The 7,474-nt window shown below is 25.4% G+C and overlaps 1 long non-coding RNA gene across 1 annotated transcript; it reads left to right on the forward strand.

Annotated features, from left to right (window-relative positions):
* The first annotated feature begins 1,598 nt into the window (after positions 1-1,598).
* LOC147806828 (uncharacterized) lies at positions 1,599-6,478 on the forward strand. Its single transcript, XR_015435268.1, has 2 exons — positions 1,599-2,619; positions 4,247-6,478. It is a non-coding gene; the product is annotated as an uncharacterized LOC147806828 (long non-coding RNA).
* Positions 6,479-7,474: the final 996 nt, after the last annotated feature.

The raw sequence follows: 7,474 nt of genomic DNA on the forward strand, positions 1-7,474 counted from the left end.
ATAACTACTTTCTTTGGATTTTATATTTTAGTGTAAATATAATTGTGATAATCTTCTAACAATTTGTTTCGGTAACTATTACTGATTTTCATAATTTAAAAATACCAAAATATATGTGTTTGTAATTAGAATATATATATGAAAGGGACACTGGCGTCCCACTTGCATCAAAGTGTCTAAGATGAATTGAGATTAAACTGTTCCCAGCGCAAGTTCAGTTTAGCTAAAAGGTTTCAGGCTAAGGCAAAACTTTTCTTTCACTAAAGTTCTCTTTTTCTGAAAGTTAAGGAATTATACCAAATTATACATATATTATAAAGAATTATACATTATATATATATATTATAAAGAATTATACATTATATATATATATATTATAAAGAATTATACATTATTTCTTTCATTGCAAATTATGGCTTTAATTTGACATATCGTTGTGCATGCAACTTTAACACAAATTTTTTTACTTCAAACATTTGAAATCTTTTATCTTCATAAGTTACTATAATGTTCTAATTTGCTGCGCATTTGCAATATATGAGACATAAAAATGTGTTATTATTTTTATTTTAATATACATTTCATTTATAAAGAAAATTTGAAAGTTTTAACTTTTATTATTATTGTATATGATTTGTAAGTAGTGATACTTTGTTCTACAGAATGTCCTCATCAAACTGAATGAAGATGAGATGACCGCAGTTGTTGGGGATTTTGGCTTAGCAGAGAAAATATCAGATTCAAGTTAAACTGTAACTGCCCACGAGCCTGTATATATTTGAATGTTTATAGAACATTATTTTAATATATTTTCTGTATTAATCTCTTAACTGGGTGAGAAACAAAATAGCCAAACTTCATTAAGACTTTAGCAATAGATTATTCTTTTGAAAAAATTGAATTCTTGTGTCCACCTTTTATTTGGTTAGTCCATCTTAATTTAAACAGCTTCCTTAAACTTTCAAAAAACTTAACTTTTTAAAGTTTACTTTTAATTAGTTTAAGATAAATCAGATTAGTTGTAACTGTCCTTCTTAATGCTGAAAAACTTGTAACCATTTTGATGAAGCTACCCAGCTAATGGATAAATATCTCAATCAATTCAAAACTCCCGTTTGAATTTCTGGTTTCTTATATATGATGTTTGCACTTTTTAATTGGTAGATAACACTGATGGAAGTATCAACAGATGGCGATAATTTTGGTTTTTTTTTTTTATTAAAGCATATTTTATCTGTAACTTAATTACAGTACCAGTTTATTCTTAATATATGCTATGTTAAAATAATTTGTTTATATGACTGAAAAACATAAAACATTGGTTTATATGTTTGTTTGTTTTTCTGTACTTTGACTTTTTCTTCTTTTTTTTTCATGTAATCTCTAAATATTTGCCTTGGATTTCAGAAACTCTTAAGGCTTCCTAAACTCTAAAATACAATTTTTACCCCTTCAATTTGTTTTCTTCTTAATTGTCTATGTGTGTGGAAAGAATTGTATATATTTGTGTACTCAAATTATTAAGTAATGGTATGATTATTTTAAACTTATTTCTATATTTTTTCTACATCGATAACATTAAATGTCACCTTAACAATGGCTATTGCATTGTCAAAATTAGTGTTCTTATGAAATATTAAATTTAAGTTATTTGATTTTCCGAAGTAAATATATCAATTTACTTTGGAAATTGATGTATTACAATTATGAATTGACCAAAGTAAATATATCAATTTACTTCGGTACCTTGAAAAAAAATGTTTTATTGTAATATTAAAATTTAAAAATATGAAGGAAGGATAGTCATTTTAGAAGGCCTCTTTTATCCTGTAGTGTGCTTGGTGATCATGAATGCTATATTTATCCTAGTGGTAGTAAACTAAAGCAGAAATTTTAAAACAAATAAATTTTTTGTTCAATGTTAATTCAAACTTATGAGCTTTTGTGTATCAGACTTTTCATACATTAATTTAAATCATTTGCATGTAGTGGTGAACAATTTTATTTTAAATTTAGTTAATTAAAATATTAATACTTTGCATTTGCTATCATTAAAAATATTTTCTGTAACTAAGAAAATTCTGTAGTTGTTAAAGGGTTTGTGACACAAACTTCTATGTTGTGCAATAACTGTTGCAGCATAACCATAAAGTGTCTATAAAGGAAAAAAGATCTGATTTTTCTCTTTTTTTAAAATTTGGAATTTTTTTGTAGAATTTATTTAATTACATTCAAAATTAGCATGTCTCAAAAATATATAGCATTTTTAAAAGCACTTGAATAATTCAATATAAGCTTAATATGTATATATTTTTTTAATAAAAGTGTAAATATCTTTTTAACAAAGTCTAAATTATACATGCTAGTATTTAAACTTCTTTTGTCCTTATTTTGAGACTTTTTCTGTTGAATTATAAATTTAACTGCTTTTTATAACTAAGCTTAATTGTTTTTTCTAAAATATTATGATGTTATTTGTTCACTTAAATATTAAGAGGTTATTAAGGTATTAAGACATTATTTGTTTATTTTAGGGATCATAGTCAACTTTTACTAATTGTTGGTTCATCTTATTAGATGACACCTGAGTGTTAAAAGGAAAAGTGGTATAATGAAAAGGTAAATATTTTTTAAGGTTCAATGCATCATGGGCAGTGGCACTTGACCTTAAAAAAATATTGATGTAGGACATACCGAGCAGTGATACTCAACATGACCAAGTATATATTTTAGCCGTTTATTGCAGTAACATATATACATTCTGTTGCTGGGTAAAAACTAACAAGATTAAACTGCAATTATAAAGTTAAAAAAAAATATTTATTTTAAAATCTTGAAGCAATCACAAAAGAAGTACTTAACAAAATACCTGATATTATAAATTGAACATCGCCCACAGGTAATTTGACTGAAGGAACAAAATAATGTATTACAAGTATTAATTCTGTAATGAATTACATTTGTTGTATCTTCTAACAGCCAATTGACAAGCAATACAATTAAACAAGGAGCTTCATAAAAAAATCCCTATTGAAATAGCATTTTTACACAGATATTTAATATGAATAGATATTGAATAGACACATAATAAAGCGAGTCTCATTTATACAAATCAGTTTAAGACTTTTTTTTTTTTTTTTGCTTTAAAATGTTCAGTTTTTTTTATTTATGCTGAAATCCCTTTTTGAAATTAATTAAAAAGTCTTTTAACTATCTTTGATGCCTGTTACTATTAAAAATTATGAATAAACAGAATAAATGTTCATTTAATATAAAATCATAACTGTAAAGTATTACAGTTTTTTTCTATTTTGATGACCATAAAAATTCCTAAAATTAACTATGTGTATAGTTCATTATGCAACAATTATCATGAAATTTGTATTATTTTGTAAAATCTACTGGATTTTTTTCTATCCATGTTGGGAGCTATGTTTTTATGTTGACTTTTAAATTTGTGTCCCATTCATTTTGTCCAGAAACAGCCTTTCACTGAAGGAAAGTGGGAAAAACTTTTATGAAAAGAAAAAAACTGAGAAACTGGAGGAAATGAATAAATAAAATAACTATTTTCAATTTATTTATTTTAGTTTTGTACAGAATTTTAAAATACATGAATCATTTAGATTTAGTCGCATACTAAACAACTTTCAATGAACAAAAATAAGTATGTTATTTGTAATTGTGAATAAATTTTGTTATTTGCAGTAGTACGCAATCTTTAGTATGTGATTTGTTAATTGAAAAGCATTAAAAAACTGATTATGATATTTTAACAGTTTATGGCATAAACTGTTTAAATATGATAATAACTGCCTTTTTAAAAAAATATAAAAATTTATATTTCATTTCTAACATGTAAGTAAAATATTAAAGCTCTACAATAATTTTATTTTCTTTAGAAATGCATTAAATTTATTTTTATTCCTAAGTGTTGCTTTTTTATTATAATGATGTATTAAACAGCTTGGAAATTAATACTATTATTTGAACTTCATTGCAATTAAAAACTGTTTTTTCCACTTCGGTTGAAAGAATCATAATTTATTTCTTACTGAATCTAGAAACTTGAAACAACAATATTTCTTCTATATATATATGTATGTTAATTTTAAATTATTTTAAGCTCTATTAAGTTATACTTATTTAAAACTAGTATAAAATTTAAATTAATTTATGATTCATTAAATTTTTTTTAAAAAATTACATTAAAAAAATAAATGTTTAAATTTTATTTTTCTTTTAGGTTTGGTAAAATTCCAAACAAAATTTTTGAACAATACAAGATGTCTTGCCATGAAGAACAACAAAATCTTATTGCAGGTAACATTTAAATTGTTTTCTAGTTGCACATTTTATGTGTATATGTTTTTATTTCTTGGTTGTTTTATCATAGTAGTTGCTTATGAATGTATTTATTTCTTAATGCCTCATACTATAAACATGTGAAAGTTATATTAAAAATTTATGGAGCAGCTAACTTTTGATTTTGCAATGAGTGATAACAAAACTCAATCTCAGAAACAAACTTTTCAAATTAAGTTTTATGTTAGAATTAAATCTCTAATGATTTTTTTTATTGAGGCTATTCAATTATTGTGCTATGAGAGTTGAATTATAGTCTATCATAAACAAATGCTTCATAGTGGCTATATTCTGTTTTGTAACATTTTTGTCTAAAGCACTAATACCACAAAACATAATTGTTTATATTTAATTTCATAATAATACTTGAGTGCAATTTTCTAATTTTCCATTGCATGAAATTTTTGAATTGATTCTTCGATACTTTTGTTTTGCTGTATTTCAAGCAATGCGAATACTCTTCATCTTTTTATGGTGGTTTATATAATCAAGAAAGAAAAAGAGTTTTTTTTTAAATCAGAAACTTAGTTATTTTATAATGATCATGTAAAGTCTCTGAAAGCTATTTTGCATTTTATTAATGTATATAGTGCTTAAAAATATTCTTTTAGTGCTTAAAAAGTACTTAAAAGGTGCTTATTTTTTGTTGAAAGATTTGACTATGCACCCTGTTATATATTTCATGCAACGAAAAAAAAATTTCTTATTTTATGTTGCATAAAATATTTGAACAATTCTTTCATACTTTTATATTGCTATATCAGGGTGGCTACCCTCCTGGAAAACCTGGAATTATCAGGGAATTTTTTTGTACTAGAGAAAATCAGGGAAATTTGGATAAAAGCCTAGAAAGATCAGGGAATTTTGAAGAAAAGCAGGAATTTTTTTTCTTAATTCAAATTATTTTACCATCCGTTTAACCCCCTTTTTTTAGATGGACACTTATTGCCAAACAGTTGAAATATCATCAACTTAGCAATACCTTACTTGCATCAAAATTTGCTTCATTATAACCCTGTTAAACTAGAATACCACATTAAACTCCCATGGTAGCTAAATGAGTGAATAAACCTTTGACCTCTTTGGAGAAGATGGGACTGTATAGTTCAGAATGGGCAAAGATTGTGGGGGAAGAGGTTAGGATATTTGCTTCTGATAATAAAAGTGGATTTTTTCCCCTTTTAGTCTGTGGGCTGAATCCATTTATTGTTCTAGTTTGTTTCAATGCTATTGGGATAGTTTTTTTTTTGACAAAATTTTTTACTTTTAGCGTAATAAAATTCTCCAAAAATTACTTGGTTATACAACAAAGGTTGGTTATAATAACAAAAGATTTTATATAGCACTAGCTTTTGTGCACTCAGCCAATGAAATCAGTGGATTATTTCTCGGCAAAGCCCATCAATCACACATTTTCTTGCAATCACTAACAGCAATGTTTGACAATGAATCGTTTCAATTGTTGCATTTCTTCTAATTTTCTCAATTTCATTTTAGCCTCCTATTTCATATTTTAATTATAGAAAGGTTCTTTTAAGTACCAACTACAGTAGATAACCATTTATCCGGTGTCCAGAAAACCTGGGAAATGAGAAAATTGGGAAGAATTTTGCTTAGTTTTCGCGCTATTTTGAAGTAATATGGTAAATATTCTATTTTTGCTTCAAAATACGAAATGTGTAGTAATTAAAATGTTAAACGTTTGTAAGTGTTGTTTGCAATCTAGAGATATTTTTGAAACTGTTTCTCCTTTTACCTTAAAAAGCTGGCAAAGACTGAAAAATGTATAAGAAATATGTTAAATGATGTATTAAAGTAAGATCTCAAAAGTTTTTATTCATGTGCAGGCCCCACACTAAACACTCCAAATTACTAGCCAATAAATTATCCAAACATTTATTAAAGGTTCAAATATAAAAAGTGTTAATCAAAGGAAAGAGTTCTATTGCATGATATCGCGTAATGCAGCAACAGACATGTGATCTGAATTTTTTTCCCTTTGCTTTTTTGTTGCTTAAATTATCTGGACTTAATATAATTCTAATTGTTATATGACATATCCATAAAAAATTACTGTAATCGAATAAAATAAACAAGATTTATTAAAAAAAAATCATATTGATGTAATTTTCATGATCAATGGGAATATATATTTTTCTTAACTATGGATAAATTGTTCGCGAAAACTCTATTTCTTTCGCTGAATTTACAATTTTATCGCATTCGGCGAATATTCTGCATGGGCTCTATGTGTGTCTTTCTTGGAAAGAAGGAAAACAAAACTTTGTTTTTTTTTCTGTACTGTACAAGGGCAGGTTTCTAGTTGTAAAAACAATTGACTAATTTAAACTAAAAAACTATGTGGTTAGATTGGAATTCTTTAAATATTTTTATTTCAACTAAGAAGGCAAAATGAATAAGATTTAAAGAATTTTATCGAGTTTTCTTATAGAGTGCGCAAGAAGAAATTTGACAATTCTGCATTTACTACATTCATTTTTGTATTCTGACTATCTCTTAGAATAATGCTAATTCCTAACAAACTACATTATTTATTCATTGGTACTTTAGGTATTGGTTTACTTTACTTTAGGTATACTTTAGATATTGGTTTAAATAAAATAGGATCAATGAATTTTATAAAGAGCTCTGTTTAAATAATATAAAGTACAAAATAGCTTTATATTGAAATATAAATATAGTGTCTCTTAAAAAAGTTCATACACTAATGACTTTCAATGAAATAGGACTTTGTATATTAATTAAAATGAATATTTCAGAATGGATATATCAATAAAAAATATACTCTATTCTTGGCAAAACTGCATAGAATATTTTAAAAACAAAGCAAAAGTTTATTTTTAAGAAAGTCGTCGTACACTTTAAAAAAAACTCTGCTTATTGGTAAATATTCTAATTTTTAGTATAATTAGAATATTTACCAATTAAATTTACCAGTAGCAATTTTAATATAAAACAAAGTTTCCAATAACCAAATTTTTGGCTAATAATTGTAAATTGTATTTTAAAATATTTAAATAAACAGGTTAATTCATTATGCCATCAATTAATGACTAACTACCTTATCCCTGTGATATGCACCAACATA

This window comes from Parasteatoda tepidariorum, chromosome 7 (genome assembly GCF_982258835.1).
Source record: "Parasteatoda tepidariorum strain Cologne lab strain chromosome 7, Ptep-v5.0, whole genome shotgun sequence".
In the NCBI taxonomy this organism is placed as follows: Eukaryota; Metazoa; Arthropoda; class Arachnida; order Araneae; family Theridiidae; genus Parasteatoda; species Parasteatoda tepidariorum.